This window comes from Ranitomeya imitator, chromosome 6, assembly GCF_032444005.1.
Source record: "Ranitomeya imitator isolate aRanImi1 chromosome 6, aRanImi1.pri, whole genome shotgun sequence".
Classification (NCBI taxonomy): Eukaryota; Metazoa; Chordata; class Amphibia; order Anura; family Dendrobatidae; genus Ranitomeya; species Ranitomeya imitator.
Window position 1 is genome coordinate 255,130,363 of NC_091287.1, and position 17,749 is coordinate 255,148,111.

A 17,749-nucleotide genomic window follows, 5' to 3' on the forward strand; every position below is an offset into this window, starting at 1 on the left:
AGGAAGAAGTAGAAAGTAAATGGAAGTGAGTAGTTCTACTGAATCAGACTATATAAAATTTGTATTTTTCCACCTTGGAGGCACAGATTTGACTAATAGCTACATCCATAATATATTGTATGTGTATATTTAAAACAATTTGCTTAATTTTGAAACTTTATATGCATATAGTGATCAAAAATGTTTGTGACTGTTGATATAGCTTAGTATAACCAATTTATCTGGTTGTCCAATACATCTTAATATCTTTATATGATTTCCTTAGATAAATACATTCAACTTTCTAATAAATTTGTATCAACAAAAATTCCCAAATCCTGAAATATCAGCAGTTATCCCAATTCCTGGCAGTTCTACTTGTGATCTGTGCTTGAAATAGGAGTTTGCCGTGTCTGCATATCATTAATACTGTATGTAAAGTGAATGACTGATTGGCTTATTTCAAAAGATAGGGATGTTACCTTGTCTGTCTACGCAGAAGCCCTAGGTAATCAGAAGTTCACCGCACACTCTTGAGATATATGGTGAAAAATGAGTTTCATTTATTACAATCCAATTAGCAAATCCATTGTTACAAGGGAGCAAAATAATTGATCAAATACAAAGCGACTATAGTTACAGATGTTTCAACCCTCCAGGGTCTTACTCATTGAGTCGCTGTATCTAGAAGTTGGGTAACATAGTTAAGAAAGTTAAGAACAGGGATGTTCCTAGAGGATCTAGAGGAAGAATGCTTAGTGTGGAGGCTGCCAGTAACGTTGGTGACCTGGTGGTCTGGGTAGGAATAGTGGCGTTCCTGCACCTTGCAGTGTCGCGCCACAGTCCTCCACTCAGGTGCTAGTAAGAATTTATTTTACATAAGCACAGACTGTACAGTGAGTAGCAGTGAGTTTGAGGGGGTCTCTGGAGATTGCCCTGCATTCTGTACACTTCTGCCCCAAACAATAGGAACAGTGTAGGCAGTGCAGAAGCTGAGAAATGTCCGGGCTCATGAGGAGCGGAGCCTACACACCGATGTACAGAGGAGCCCAGGATCTGATATACTGAGGAACTGAGATTCTTATGTGTGACTATAGTGTATTTATGCTTTATGTATGCTGTATGAGTATATATTATATGTGTGTAAATCCAGCCGGATTTCATCAAGGTTGGAGTCTGGTTCTAGAAGGAAGGAGCGGCCTTTAAGTCTTGGGAAGAATGCTTGGCCAAAGTCAAACAATGAATTGGACTGGAGAACCTCAGACACCTCATTTTTGAGAGTAAATTGCTTGTCCTGCAAAACAAGGTATTTCCCGTGCTGCAGTACATGGCCCAGACCAGGCCCCCCCATATCATTATGTGCAGGGTCATTACCAGGACAGTGTTTCACTTTGTCTGGGGCTCCAAAATGGAGAGAGTGAGGTGAACCATAATGTGCAAGGAGCCATGCAAGGATGGGAAGAGTATTCTAATATCCTCACCCTCTTTCAAACCTTCTTCGTGTGTGACTGTGTTTGCTGAACTCTGCAAGTCAAGAGAGGCTCAGGTCTATGTCTCGCATCTTCTTGCTTCCTTTTTATAGGCGACTCAGCTGGGGCAAGTGGGACAGCTCCTACCTCTGCAACTGGACGAAGCCATGGTTCTATGGCGATGTCATTCAGTTTGTGGAGGAATACTAACTGGAGGGTCTCAAGCCCGATTTGTGGAAGCCAAAGGCTGTCCACAAACTCATTAGAGCCAATGAAGAAGCGGAGAGCATTCAGTACTCCATGCTGACACATTGAAAACATTGATTCACTATTCACTTTGGCATCAGCTGTGTTGTTATCATCTGTGTCTAAATTATTTTACTATTATTATTGATTTTGATTTCATATTTTATAATTTCGCCTCTTTTGTGACTCACTTTCACTATTTTTTTAATATGACGTTTCTTCTCATATAAAAATCGAAATGAGTTTTTTTCTGGTGTTTGTCTTGTGAGTATTCAATGTTGCCGTGTATGATTAAGGACAGTTGAATGTATGTGTACATGTCTACCTGTATTATAGAAGTTTATGTTTATTTATATCTTGCACAAAATATTGTGGTAATCTTTATTTTCTTCTTACTAATCTACATACCGTATATAGTCGAGTATAAGCCGAGATTTTCAGCCCATTTATTTAGGCTAAAGGTGCCCCTCTCGGCTTATACTCGAGTCATTGTCCCAGGGGGTTGGCGGGGGGAGCGGCGGCTGTCCCATCATACGCACCTGCTCCCGGCACGGTCTCTGCACTTCCCTGCTTCTCCAATGGTCTCCGGCGCCCGCAGCTCTTTCTGTGTTCAGCGGTCACGTAGTACTGCTCATTAAAGTAATGAATATGGACACGACTCCACTCCCATAGGCGTGGCACGCATATTCATTACTTTAATGAATGCACACCGGAGACCATCAGCGAAACAGGGACATACAGAGAGACTGCGCGCAGGAGGGGGTGAGTATGACGGGGAAGGTGAGCCATGCGATATTCACCTGTCCCTGTTCCACCGCCAGGCTCTGTCTTCTGCGTCCTCTGGCAGTGACATTCAGGTCAGAGGGCGCGATGACATGGTTAGTGCACGCCCTCTGCCTGAACAGTCACTGCTGAGACCCGGAAGACACAGCGGCACATAACAGTGGAACGGGGACAGGTGAATATCGCAATTGTCGGGGGCCCGACCAAGCGGCAACACTGACACCTGGTTCCCAGCGACGAGTGGTGAGTATGTCATTTTTTTTTAACCACAGCAGCAGCATACGGGACATATTAATCTATGGAGCATCTTATGGGGCCATCAACCTTTGTGCAGCATTATATGGGGCATAATATTCTATGGAGCATCTTATGGAGCCATCAACCTTTATGCAGCATTATATGGGCATAATATTCTATGGAGCATCTTATGGGGCCATTAACATTTGTGCAGCATTATATGGGGCATTTTTTAATATGGAGTATCTTACAGGGCCATCACCAACCTTTATGCAGCGTTATATGGGGCACAATGTTCTATGGAGCATCTTATGGGGCCATCAACCTTTGTGCAGCATTATATGGGGCATATTATTCTATGAATCATCTTATGGGGCCATCATTAACCTTTATGCAGCAGTATATGGGGCATATTTTAATATGGAGCATTATATGGGGCTCATGATTCAATATGGATATTCAAAAACACCTAACCTACTGATGTCTCAATTTTACTTTTATTGGTATCTATTTTTATTTTTGAAATTTACCAGTAGCTGCTGCATTTCTCACCCTAGGCTTATAATCGAGTCAATACGTTTTCCCAGTTTTTTGTGGCAAAATTAGGGGTCTCGGCTTATACTCGGGACGGCTTATACTCGAGTACATATGATATATTTTTTTACCTTGATGTGTTCTGCATATAGGCATAAGATACTTTGCCGAGATATGAATAGGTCCCTTAGACTTGCCGTGTCTTAGTCTGGAGAATATGTACATCAGTCTGATTTTGCAGTTTGCTGGGGGTGCGCAGGCACCAGCACGTCATAGTGAATCTATCCCATGGAGGTGTAAGAAGCTAGCAGAAAGGTAGGATGCAGTGACACACAAGAGATAGAGCAAGGGTTAACAGGGATTTTATATATCACAACAATAGCTCAAGCAGGGGTATTATAATAAAAGTAACAACAGTTCAACTTATCAGTCTCTGGGCCTTAGTAGGAGGTGGCTGGAAGTTTCCTTGTGGCACCACAGGCGTCGTGAGAAGTCTCCTATTCGGTCCCACAGAAAGGCGATGCACTGTCTCCTTGCGGTGGTGAATCCTCCAAGTCACGTGATCTCCTGGTACGGGCACGAAAAGTTCTAGAGGTGTAGGTCCCTGGCACAGCGGACCTAGCAAACAAATCAGCAGACAAGGCCACATAAGTAGTATGCAGTCCAGCGGTTACGGCCACAGGAAGCAGGCCGGCACTCAGTAAGCACCGCAGGGATAGGACTCAGCAGTGCCTCTGCGGTAGTGAGCAGAAGGATGCTCTGAAGTCCGTACTGGTCACTGTGCAGTTCGGGGATCTCCTTGGCCTCTGTATTGTCAGTCGGGATGGCACTGCTAACCGAGTGAGATAGCTGGCATGGATCTGTCAAGGAGGAGTCAACCGTCTTAGAGCTCTCACGCTGGTTCCTCGCCAAAAGCCCCGTCTTCCAACGCACATCGCTATTTAAGTCAGACCCACCTCCATCAGTCAGGTGTCCTGAACTGCTTCGGTCAGAAATCTCTTCCCCCTGAAATAATGGTGAGAGTCCGACAGTTCCAGCCCAGACATGCAAGAGGGACCATTAGCCTTGTTCTCCTCCCTACAGAGGCCTAAATGACTGGCCGGATGTGTAACCCCCACCCCCTGATGACGGGCGTACTGTATCGCGATGGATTCAGTATGGGGTGAGTCCATCTTGAGGTTGTCTGGGCAATGTGTCCTGCCAGATGACCGCTTGGCTCTACCCTCCAGTTACATGCATCCACCTTCGTGTCAGATCCACCCTGTCGATCCTGCGGGCGTGCCGGTGTCCAGTAAGGACGCTGCACTGGACTGATGTGTGGCATGACTCGTCGATATCAGGTATCTATTGACTGATGCCTGATTAGTTATCCCACAGCATGCTCAGACAGCCTCAAAATCAGTTGTTTGTTATCACCACAGCCGATTGGCTGTGTTATAATATAAAACAGACCTAATTTCTGCTGGATGATTAACCCCTTAACGACCGCCGATATGCCTTTTAACCGCAGCAGTTAAAGGTACTTAAACCACAGCACCGTTAATGGCGCTGTGGAAAAAGGTTATAGCGTCCTCCCAGAGTCAGAATTTCTCCGGTGTCTCGACTGCTAGGGGTAGCCGAGACCCCAGAGAACATGATTCAGGTTGGTTTTTACTAACCCATGTGTTGTGATCGCCGTTATTAACAGTATAACGGCGACCACAAAGAAAGTGCTATTTTCCATTTAATTTCTCTCTCCTTAGATATTAGAAAAAGCTTTTTGACAGTTAGGGTGATCAATGAGTGGAACAGGCTGCCACGAGAGGTGGTGAGTTCTCCTTCCATGGAAGTTTTCAAACAGAGGCTGGACAGACATCTGCCTGGGATGATTTAGTGAATCCTGCTTTGAGCGGGGGGTTGGACCAGATGACCCAGGAGGTCCCTTCAAGCTCTCTCATTCTATGAGAGAGAAATAGGGTCCCCCAAGCCCTCCACGGTACCTTATGTTCTGGATCAGTTGTCCTCCAGCTCCCCTCCTTCCTCTGACAGAAAGAAAATGGCGGGTGCATGCGCTGTGCGCCCGCCAAGATCTGCCTGCCTGCACCTGGCAACCGATGAGAATTCTCTCATTGGCTGCTGGGTTTTGATTACTGTAACAGACCCTATCACAGTGATCAAAACCCACAATATTTAGTAAATATGGCAGTAATTGGGCTGTACCTCTCTCTTCTCTCCTTGTAGTTGTTCTGGGAGAGAAGAGAGATCGACTAGCAGTGCCATCTCAGAATTATAAAAATGAAGTTCTGCTTCCGCAAACTCCATAAAACATCCATTTACCCACCCTCGTTCTCCGTAATTCCGACAGACCCCGTTGTCAGGGCATTATAAAACAATATAGATATTTTTAATTTTTTTTAAATATTTTTTTTAAAATAATTTTTAGCAGTTAGGGTTAGACGGGTTAGGGTTACACATATTAGGGTTAGGGTTACAAGTATTAGGGTTAGGGTAAGCAGGAAAAAATGCTAGTGTTAGATTAGGGTTAGTTTTTTGTTAGCCAGCCAAATAAATAAATGGCCCGCAGAACATTCACTGCGGAGCAAGCGTACAGCCTGCTTTCCTCTGGCAGCTCCGGCAGTGAAACAGGATCTGCCTTTGAAGTAGAGCAATTTTCAGGCAGTGACGATGAGTCTTCCTCCACGGGATCTTCCAACCCGATGGTAGCGGAGTCGGTCGTCACTGCTGAAACTTCAGATGCAGGACCAAGTACCGCAGTCTCCCCACTGCTGTGGTATAATGACACTTCATTTTCCCCTCAAGTTCCCCCTTTTTCTGCAGCCCCTGGAATAAGAGTGGATGTCACAAATTTTACCTCCATTAATTTTTGCAAATTTTCATTAGCACAGAAGTCCTACAATTAATCGCCCACCAAACAAACTTACACGCCCGACAATACATCTCCCAAAAACCCACTGCCTTTCATTCCCTTTCCTGGATCCCCACAAATGTCCCCGAAATAAAAACATTTTTGGGCCTTACCCTAAATATGGGATTAGTAAAAAAAAACACACTCCGATCCTGCTGGGCAACAAAAGCTGTCAACAGCATCCCTGTATTTGCAGCTGACATGTCCCTAGTCCATTATGAAGCCCTGATGAGATTCCTCCATTTCAGTGACAATTCCCAAGCCGCTCCCAGAACTGACCCCAACTATGATCTGCTAAATAAATTGAGACCCCTAATTTCCCTCCTGCAAAATTCATTTCTAAATTCCTAAACCCCAGAGAAAAATGTGGCAGTCGACGAGTCCTTGATGAACTACAAGGGCCGTCTGTCATTCCGCCAATTTATCCCCTCCAAGTGAGCCAAATATGGCATTAAATTGTACAAAACTTGTGAGAGCTCATCAGGGTACACTTCCACCTTCTTAATTTATGAAGGTAGGGACCACCAAATCAACCCCCCAAACTGCCCCCAGACAATTGGTATCCCAGACAAAATTGGACAACTATTACACAAGCATCCCCCTATATAAATCCCTCCATGCTGCAAATACAGGGGCCTGTGGGACAGTCAGGAAAAACCAAGTGAGTTTCCATCACAGTTGGTGTCCAGACGTTTGGAGAAAAGGACGTCATTCTCACTCGCAAGTGACCAACTTCTTGCAGTGAAGTGGAATAAAAGGAAGGATGTCTACATGCTGACCACACTGCATGCGAACACCACTGTGATGATCAGAGACTGGGGCTCCACCAGGGACAAACAAACCAATCTGTGTCACAGATTATAACAAATTTATGGGTGGCATTGACCTGTCAGACCAGGTTCTGCAACCATACCTGGTGAAGCGGAAGACCAAGGCCTGGTATAAAAAGGTGGCAATCTACCTTATCCAAACTGCCACAAACAACAGTTTTGTCCTGCACAAAAAGTCCCAAGGACCACTTACATTACTACAGTTTCAGGAAAAAATAGTTGAGGGACTCATGTTTTAGTCAATGGCAGAGAGGGAAGCTTTCAAGACTGAGGATTCACCAGAGACTAGCAGAGCGCCATTTTCCTCACCCTATCTGTCACTCCCACCCAAAAGCATCATGTAGGAAGAATGGGAGACAGAGTGATTCCTGGTTCTATTGCCCCACGTGCCCATCCAAACCAGGCCTTTGTATCTCCTCCTGTTTTGAGACCTACAACACCACCTACAATTATTAGTTGTTTTTTTTTTAAATAATTTTTATTTTCTGCTTAGTGGTCCCAGTAGAGTAATTTGGAACAAGTAATAGAGAATATTTTCATTAGTAGATCCCATTTGACCCCATTTCACAATTAATTCCAGGACTTGATCAATCACATACCAAACTACTATTCCAACAAGTTCTCATCCATGTACCCATGTCTGGACACTCCAGAGTGTGGACTCCACAAATGTTCTTGAAAAGTCAGGTCATCTGAAAATTCTGGGACTTGATCAATCACATACCAAACTACTATTCCAACAAATTCTTGTCCATGTACCCATGTCTGTACACTCCAGAGTGTGGGCCCCACAAATGTTCTTGAAAAGTCAGGTCATCTGAAAATTAATTCTAGGACTTAATCAGTCACATACCAAACTACTATTCCAACAAATTTTTGTCCACATACCCACATCTGCACACTCCAGAGGGTTGACCCCACAAATGTTCTTGAAAAGTCAGGTCATCTGAAAATTAATTCTAGGACTTGATTACTCACAAACATTTTCGACCATTTATCTAACTTTGACTGTTTTTACAACTCTCTTTCTACACAAACTTTTGCTTCCATTTATATTGCATATATTTATGTTGGTGATACAGGCATGATCATTTTATTGAAGGGTCTCTAATAATGAGGAAGTTCCATACTTATACACTATGGGCTTTACTTTATGGTTGTTGCCGAACTTCTGGTGCCAGACAATACTTTACTGTTTCTGTAGAGAATTGGTTGTTTTGTACATATAGTGGTTCCGACCTTGGCGGATGTGAGCTTACGATGGTGTACCACGTCTATTGGCACATTCCTCTTTGATATAGGGATTGATGGAGCTAAATGGACATTGTACGACAAGTCTCTGAAAATGTCTGCTATTCAAGCCCTGCTGGTGTACTTTCATCTTGGGAACAAACTCAGCTTTGCCACATAGTTGGCTGCATTTTCCTCCACATTTTGCCCTTCATTCCAGTACTGTTTATTCTTCCTTCTACAATATACGCAAATGTGGGACAACTGTTTTGTTAGCAAAACCAAATTTTATAATCAGCCAATGAGTTTTTAGGAGCATGCCTCCCTCTGTGAGTAATAACTCAATATCTCTAGAAGCTTTGAATGTGTCCTGGACCTTCAATTTTACCCAAAAGATCAAATGCTGTGCCATCTACTAATATAGGCAAAACCGTGTGTCCAGTGCTCACATTGGTGCCATATTGGATATATTTCTGAACACATAAAAACTAGTGCAATAAAATTTGAGGTGTGTTCCTCAGAACATTCAAAAAAGAATCATAAATGAGACAGTGAAAAAATGCAAATGGTAAATTTTCAAACTTTTGTTGCATCAACTGCATAAAAAAAAAATAGTGATATCAAACTACTCACTACCTCCCTAGATAAATAGATTAGAGGGTACAATTTGTAAAAAAATACATTTATGGGGAATTTCTCTTGCTCTTGAACCACACAGGCCATGCAAATATGACAATCTATTTCAAATAAAGTCAAATTTGTCAATTTGTCACATTGTGCCCCTTCCTGTACGAGCCCTGCCATTTGTCCAAACAGAACTTTGTGACTATATATGGAATATCACCGTGGTCATACAAAAGTGGGCAACAAATTATGGGTTCCATTTTTTGGTGTAATTGGTGTAATCTTTGACAAGAGTGAGAAATTCAGGTCTAAAACAAAATTTTTGTGAACAATATGAACTTTTTCAATATGACGACCTAATGTTATCAAATTCTGTGTTATACTTGTAGGTTCAAATTGCTCAATGTACCCCTGGATAAAATCTTTGAGGGGTGCAGTTTCCAAAATGGGGTCAGTTGTTGGGAGTTTCTGCTGTTTAGGCAAGTCTCCAAACCCGACATGGCATCCGCTCTCACAATTTTGAGATTAAAAAGTAAACGACGTTCCTTTCCTTCCGAGCTCTGACGTGCGCCCAAACAGTGGTTTACCCCCACATATGGGGTATCAGCATACTTAGGACAAATTGAACAACTTAGGGGGTCTAATTTCTCCTGCTACCATTGGGAAAATAATAATTTGGGGGCAAAAATATTATTTTTGTGGAAAAAATGTGATTTTTTTATTTTCACGGCTCTACGTTATAAACTTATGTGTGCTCACCACACATCTAGATAAGTTCCATGGGGCATCTAGTTATCAAAATGGTGTCACTTGTGGGGGTATCCACTGCAACCAGGCGTCATCTCATATCTGTGATGTTCTGAGTGAACACTGAAATACCATATGTTACCTGAAGAACTCACATCATGGGAGGGAAACGCATTGAGGCTGATGCTGATTGAGCAGAGACAAAGCTGATCAAGCATGTTTGAGCTAAGTTTTTTTTACGGTTGCCAGATTGTTTATCTATTTGGGTGTAGTGCAATGGAGTGGTGAATTATGTGGGCTATCACACCTATATGCAGTGATAGGTTTTGAGCAACAGGAATTGACTGGTATGTCAATATCTCATTATCCATAGATTTTGTCTAAATGATCTGATTTTTCACAACTGAATATGCTTATCTTGCATTATAAGAAGCAATGCTATTTCAGCACAGGCAATGCCACTCTAGCATACTAAGGATAAATGGTATCTTGAATTTATTTATTTAATTCATTGCTGATCTGTTTGGGCATGGTGCAATAGAGTTACAATCTATCTAGGCTGCCACAGTAAAATGCAGTGACAAAAGTTGTTTTTTTTGTCACTAGCAAAACAAGTTGTATATCACCAACAACGGCTGCCAATTTTTTGGCACAAGATATTGGCAACACAAGCCATGCCCATAGTGGTTATATAGGGCATAGGGTGGTTCTAGTTGACAGCCCATTTAAGGCTACCTGATGTATATTGATCCCTAACTTCTCCCCCTTACCTGTCTATTTTTCTCTTTATAATAAATAAGGGGTGAGTTATAGGGAAATTGAGGGTAAGCCATCATTGAGCGGGGGCGCCATTTGCGTGTTGTGGTAGGGTGCCAACCTCCGCAGTTAGGAAGGGACTTGGTAAATAGGGACTGTGGAAGTTATTTATTAGTGTTATCCCCACCTCCCCTCTTCCCCTAAAATATTAGCTACTAATCTAACCACCTTTATCAAGGTGTTTTTGAAGTTATGGTTTGGTATTTCTGCTTGATTGTATAACGGTGGTATTGCTTTATTAGTTTCTTCTTTGAACCCCCTGGTCCTGCATCTAAAGGTTTGCTCTGTCTACCCTAGTATTCCACAATAAGTCACAATAAGTCAAAGATATTGGATTGTGTTATGAGTGTACATTTATTTGTGGTTGAATTATTCTAGGGGCTTCTAGGGACTACAGAGTGAGCCGCCGTTGAGTGGGGGCACCATTTACGCTCAAGAGGGTGCCAATCTCCGCTGTCAGGAAGGGTCCAGCTAAGGGTAATTAGGGTTATATAGGTATACACCTATGCTGGTACACCTTATACAGATTAGCAACATTTTTTATTGTTTTCGTTTGGTTTTTCACATTGTGAAGTTTGTGAGTGTTTTTCCCCCTTTTAAAAAATTGATTAATAAAAGGTAGTTTTAGAGGTATTAGCTTTTTTCATATGAGTCGTAACCATAACTAATTCCAGCTGTATCCGTTATATGATAATTTTTAGGATTTTTACTGTTTAGGCACATTAGGGGCTCTCCAAACAGGACATGGTGTCCGATCTCAATTCCAGCCAATTCTGCGTCGAAAAAGTAAAATGGTGCTCCTTCCCTTCCAAGCTCTGCCGTGCACCTAAACAATAATTTACTCCCACATATGGGGGTATCAGCATACTCAGGACAAATTGCACAACTCTGGAGGTCTAATTTCTCCTATTACCCTTGGGAAAATAAAAATTTGGGGGCAAAAAAATAATTTTTGTGGAAAAAATGATTTTTTATTTTCACGCCTCTACGTTATAAACTTCTGTGAAGCACTTGGGGGTTTAAAGTGCTGACCACACATCTAGACCCCCCACTTGGGGGGTCTAGTTTCAAAAATGGTGTCACTTGTGGGGAGTTTCCACTGTTTAGGCACATCAGGGGCTCTCAAATGACAAAAGATAAAGAAGAAAGCGGCACTCACCAGTTTGCAAACTGGTGAGTGCCGCTTTCTTCTTTATCTTTCGTCATTTGAGAAATATCGCTACGATTAGCCCGCCTGAGCACTGAAATCCAGTTGCTTTTGTGAAACCGCATGTGATAAAGAATCAACGGGAAATAAGAAATATATACGAGAGAAAGGGGCATATAGTAAAAGAAAAACGTTCTAGTGCCATTTTACTGCACTAATCCATTAATATTCGTGCACTATTCCATTATTATTCATGCACAATTGCTAGCACAATTCATTTTATAATATAAAAACATAAATACATTTTTTGCCTGATATTTCACAGTGTGAATCGTTGTTTTAAGTTACACTTTGTTTTAATTTATTTTGTGTGTCACAAAAGTTTTGGAGACACTTTATTTGCTGTTTCACTTCTATTTTTATTATTATGTTAGTCGGGTTTTTTTAACAGCAATATATATAGATAAAAACAGGCTTAAATTTATATATATATCATTCACTGTGTCTTTCTGATATATATATACGGTATATATATTCAACCTTGGTCAGCGTCCCTTTTTTTGACATCACCCTGTAATTTTCCCTTTACTCTAATATTTAAATTATTGTATTTTACATAATAAAATTGTATTTAATGGATTTTATGGTCGGTTTTGGTGCTTTTTTTAGGTGTTCAATTGAATTATTGTCCAATTGTCCATGTTATCACTTACACGTCCAGTCTCACGGGTACTGATCACTTAAATATCACTTTGAGTTATATATATTTCCACGTGAGCATTCTCTTTGTAATTCCTTTATCAAAATTGTGCTGATGTAAAGTAGACATGTGGGAAATATTAAAATAGAAGGTATATACAGAATGAATATGCACCCGCGCTAAATCCTATGTTACATTAAATAAACCACTATTAATCTGGATTTACCTGTTTGGTAAGATGGATTACCCAAGATGTTAAAATATGGCGTGATTCAAATCGGAGGTGGCACGAAAGTAAGTTCTATTAAAAAAGGAAGACAGAGGTATTTGTTATATCTAATTTCTGATCTTACATATAAGCGTGTATGTGTATACACACATTTGTGTTACTGCTTTGCGATGAAGGGCTGATATGCTCGTTACAAGGTGCTTCGTGTGTGTAGAATGCACTCAAATTAGAACCTAAAAAAGAAAAAAGTCTGTGTATAGATTTCACAAATCAAAAAGTAGGGTTTCTGATAGCGGCACAGTTATAAGTTGCTGGGTACCTGTATTATGCGACTATATACATTAGAACAGGGTCCGTAAGTCTTAAGCGGCGATTGCACGGTAATAATGAGCGGATAGTTTATATATCAAAGCTACTTAGCTGTCACACTCGTATTCATACGGAGGTAGTTTAGATGTAGGTCTTCGGCGAGCACCATCCAGGCCGGTGACGGGCGTGCACGTGGTTGGAGATCCTTGCCGGATGGTCAGGATGTTCAGAAGGACCTTCACAGTGTTCGGGTCACGTGACTAGCGGTCACGTGGTGCCCCTTCTGAAGAGTACGGCTCGCAGGTGGGAGCCAATAGCCTACGCTTTTCGGAATTGCTTCGGATTCCTTCATCAGGGTTGGCTTCCCCTGCGCAGGTGAACCTTAAATATTCACGGCCTGTTTTGCATAATTTATTCAAAGGCGGTTTTTATTTAAAAAATCCCGATTGTCGAGGGACCACCAACACAATTTAATGAAATACAACCAGGTCAGTTTACCAACCTACGCCCCAAATCCAAATTTAACCATCTAAATGAATACTCTGAATCCTTTGAAGCATTCCAAAGGAACGTGATTCATGATATAAAGAAATTGAGTATTAAGAAATGTGCCAAAATCAGACAAAACCTCCCCAAGCGAGAAATAAATGCTATCCAGACACTACAACAAAAAGAGGATATTGTGATCCGTCCCGTTGATAAATGGGAGGTATTGTTATATTAGATCAATCCAAGCATGAAGAAGAATCTTTACGCCTCCTAAATGATACAAGGACATATATGAAATTACCAAGTGACCCCTCTATTAGATTCACAAATGAACTAAAGAATCTACTAACTAAGGGCCTAGAGAGTGGACTATTGAACAAACAGGAATTTGAATGTCTATACACCACATCCCAGAATGTCTATATTTTATCACCTACCCAAAATCCACAAGGATCCTATAAACCCACCAGGTCGACCTATTGTTTCAGGGATCGGCAATTTAACCTCCAATCTATCTCATTATGTAGATAGCTTTTTACAAAAAATAGTGCCCACTTTACCGGCGTACCTCAAAGATAGCAAGCACATCCTATAAGTGCTAGATAAACTAAAATGGAAAAGTAATTACATCATGGGTACATTAGATATTACATCACTGCATACAGTAATCCAACACAACAAAGGTGTAGAAGCCATGGGTTACTTTTTAAAGGCGTCACAAAAAGCAAATTTTTTTACAGAATGTGCTCTTTTTATCCTTACACACAATTTTTTAAATACGGGGCGCACTCTACTACACCCAGCAGTGGGGTACAGCCATGGAGACCAGATTCGCGCCCAGCTACGCAAATCTCTATGTGGGTAGATGGGAGGCTCTTCACATCTACCAGGAGGGCAGGCTGCGCGCAGGTCTGGCCCTATGGCTGCATCTTATTGATTATATCTTTTTTATTTGGGAAGGTACTGACGAATCTCTATACCAGTTTTTAACGTATATTAATAAAAATTTTATCTGGAATTCTCGGCTACAATAAGTAGGGAGAATGTACATTTTTTAGATTTAAATATCACTATTTCTGAGGGTAATATACAAACCTGCACCTATACAAATCCAACAGATTCTAACAGCTTCATATCCGTAAATAGCTGCCGTCTCCCAAGTTGGCTATTGAATGTGCCACGTAGTCAATTTGTCAGGTCACATCACAGTTGCACCAACACTGTAGATTAGTCCAGGGAAACAGATGTCCTCGTCAAAAAATTCATGAATAAGGGTAGCATGCAAAAAATAGGCCCTCACCCTACCCCAGATCACAAAAAATGCAGACGCTATAGGTAATGGAAAATTGCGCAATTTTTTTTAGCAAAGTTTGAATTTTTTTTCACCACTTAGATAAAAAAGAACTTAGACATGTTTGCTGTCTATGAACAGGTAGTGACCTGGTGAATGGCAGGTCAGCTTTAGCATTTAACCCCTTCCCGACCCATGACGCCACGTAGGCGTCATGAAAGTCGGTGCCAATCTGACCCATGACGCCTATGTGGCATCATGGAAAGATCGCATCCCTGCAGGCCGGGTGAAAGGGTTAACTCCCATTTCACCCGATCTGCAGGGACAGGGGGAGTGGTAGTTTAGCCCAGGGGGGGTGGCTTCACCCCCTCGTGGCTACGATCGCTCTGATTGGCTGTTGAAAGTGAAACTGCCAATCAGAGCAATTTGTAATATTTCACCTATTATAACGGGTGAAATATTACAATCCAGCCATGGCCGATGCTGAAATATCATCGGCCATGGCTGGAAATACTAATGTGCCCCCACCCCACCCCACCGATCACCCCCCCAGCCCCCTGATCTGGCCGGTACACTGCTCCGGCTCCCCTCCATCCAGTGCTCCGCTCCCCCCGTGCTCTTGTCCGCTCCCCCCGTGCTCCAATCACCCCCCCGTGCTCCAATCACCCCCCCTGCACTCTGATCCACCCCCCGGTGCTCCGTTCCACCCCCCGTGCTCCATTCCAGCCCCCTGTGCTCGGTTCCACCCCTCCCGCGCTCCGATTCCCCCCCCGTGCTCCGATCCCCCCCCCCGTGCTCCCCCCCCCACCCCATCATACTTACCGATCCAGCCGGGGTCCCGTCCGTCTTCTCCCTGGGCGCCGCCATCTTCCAAAATGGCGGGCGCATGCGCAGTGCGCCCGCCGAATCTGCCGGCCGGCAGATTCGTTCCAAAGTGCATTTTGATCACTGAGATAGATTATATCTCAGTGATCAAAATAAAAAAAATAATAAATGACCCCCCCCCCTTTGTCACCCCCATAGGTAGGGACAATAAAAAAATAAAGAAATTTTTTTTTCCACTAATGTTAGAATAGGGTTAGGGTTAGGTGTAGGGTTAGGGGTAGGGTTAGGGTTAGGGGTAGGGTTAGGGGTAGGGTTAGGGTTAGGGGTAGGGTTAGGGTTAGGGGTAGGGTTAGGGTTAGGGTTAGGGGTAGGGTTAGGGGTAGGGTTAGGGCTAGGGTTAGGGCTAGGGGTAGGGTTAGGGTTAGGGCTAGGGTTAGGGTTTCCGTATGTGCACACGTATTCTGGTCCTCTGCGGATTTTTCCGCTGCGGATTTGATAAATCCACAGTGCTAAACCGCTGCGGATTTACCGCGTTTTTTTCTGCGCATTTCACTGCGGTTTTACAACTGCGATTTTCTATTGGAGCATTTGTAAAACCGCTGCGGAATCCGCACAAAGAAGTGACGTGCTGCGGAATGTAAACCGCTGCGTTTCCGTGCAGTTTTTCCGCAGCATGTGTACAGTAATTTTTGTTTCCCGTAGGTTTACATTGAACTGTAAACTCATGGGAAACTGCTGCGGATCCGCAGCGTTTTCCGCAGCGTGTGCACATACCTTTAGAATTAGGCTATGTGCACACTGTGCGGATTTGGCTGCGGATTGGCCGCTGCGGATTCGCAGCAGTGTTCCATCAGGTTTACAGTACCATGTAAACATGTGAAAAACCAAATCCGCTGTGCCCATGGTGCGGAAAATACCGCGCGGAAACGCTGTTGGGATTAGGGTTAGGGGTGTGGGGGGTTTAGTGTTGGAGTTAGAATTGAGGGGTTACCACTGTTTAGGCACATCAGGGGTCTCCAAACGCAACATGGCGCCACCATTGATTCCAGCCAATCTCGTATTCAAAAAGTCAAATGGTGCTCCCTCACTTCCGAGCCCTGACGTGTGCCCAAACAGTGGTTTACCCCCACATATGGGGTACCAGCATACTCAGGACAAACTGCGCAACAATTACTGGGGTCCAATTTCTCCTGTTACCCTTGTGAATCTAAAAAAATGCTTGCTAAAACATAATTTTTGAGGAAAGAAAAATGATTTTTTATTTTCACGGCTCTGCGTTGTAAACGTCTGTGAAGCACTTGGGGGTTCAAAGTGCTCACCACATATCTAGATAAGTTCCTTGGGGGGTCTAGTTTCTAAAATGGGGTCACTTGTGGGGGTTTCTACTGTTTAGGCACACCAGGGACTCTGCAAACGCAACGTGACACCCGCAGACCATTCCATCAAAGTCTGCATTTCAAAAGTCACTACTTCCCTTCTGAGCCCCGACGTGTGCCCAAACAGTGGTTTACCCCACTCATGGGGTATCAGCGTACTCAGGAGAAACTGGACAACAACTTTTGGGGTCCAATTTCTCCTGTAACCCTTGGGAAAAAAAAAATTCTGGGCTAAATAATTATTTTTGAGGAAAGAAAACGTATTTATTATTTTCACGGCTCTGCATTATAAACTTCTATGAAGCACTTGGGGGTTCAAAGTGCTCACCACACATCTAGATAAGTTCCTTTCGGGGTCTAGTTTCCAAAATGGGGTCACTTGTGGGGGGTTTCTACTGTTTAGGCACATCAGGGGCTCTGCAAACGCAACGTGACGCCCGCAGAGCATTCCATCAAAGTCTGCATTTCAAAACGTCACTACTTCAATTCCAAGCCCCGGCATGTGCCCAAACAGTAGTTTACCCCCAGATATGGGGTATCACCGTACTCAGGAGAAACTGGACAACAAATATTGGGGTCAAATTTCTCCTGTTACCCTTGGGAAAATTAAAAAATTCTGGGCTAAATAATTATTTTTGAGGAAAGAAAACGTATTTATTATTTTCACGGCTCTGCATTATAAACTTCTATGAAGCGCTTGGGGGTTCAAAGTGCTCACCACACATCTAGATAAGTTCCTTTCGGGGTCTAGTTTCCAAAATGGGGTCACTTGTGGGGGGTTTCTACTGTTAAGCCACATCAGGGGCTCTGCAAACGCAACGTGACGCCCACAGAGCATTCCATCAAAGTCTGCATTTCAAAACGTCACTACTTCACTTCCAAGCCTCGGCATGTGCCCAAACAGTGGTTTACCCCCACATATGGGGTATCAGCATACTCAGGAGAAACTGGACAACAACTTTTGCGGTCCAATTTCTTCTGTA

At 43.0% G+C, this 17,749-nt stretch overlaps 1 protein-coding gene across 1 annotated transcript in view; it reads left to right on the top strand.

Annotated features, from left to right (window-relative positions):
- The window catches only part of SLC6A3 (solute carrier family 6 member 3), a 192,969-nt gene that overhangs the window by 49,690 nt on the left and 125,530 nt on the right, over positions 1-17,749 (top strand). The window lies entirely within an intron of this gene.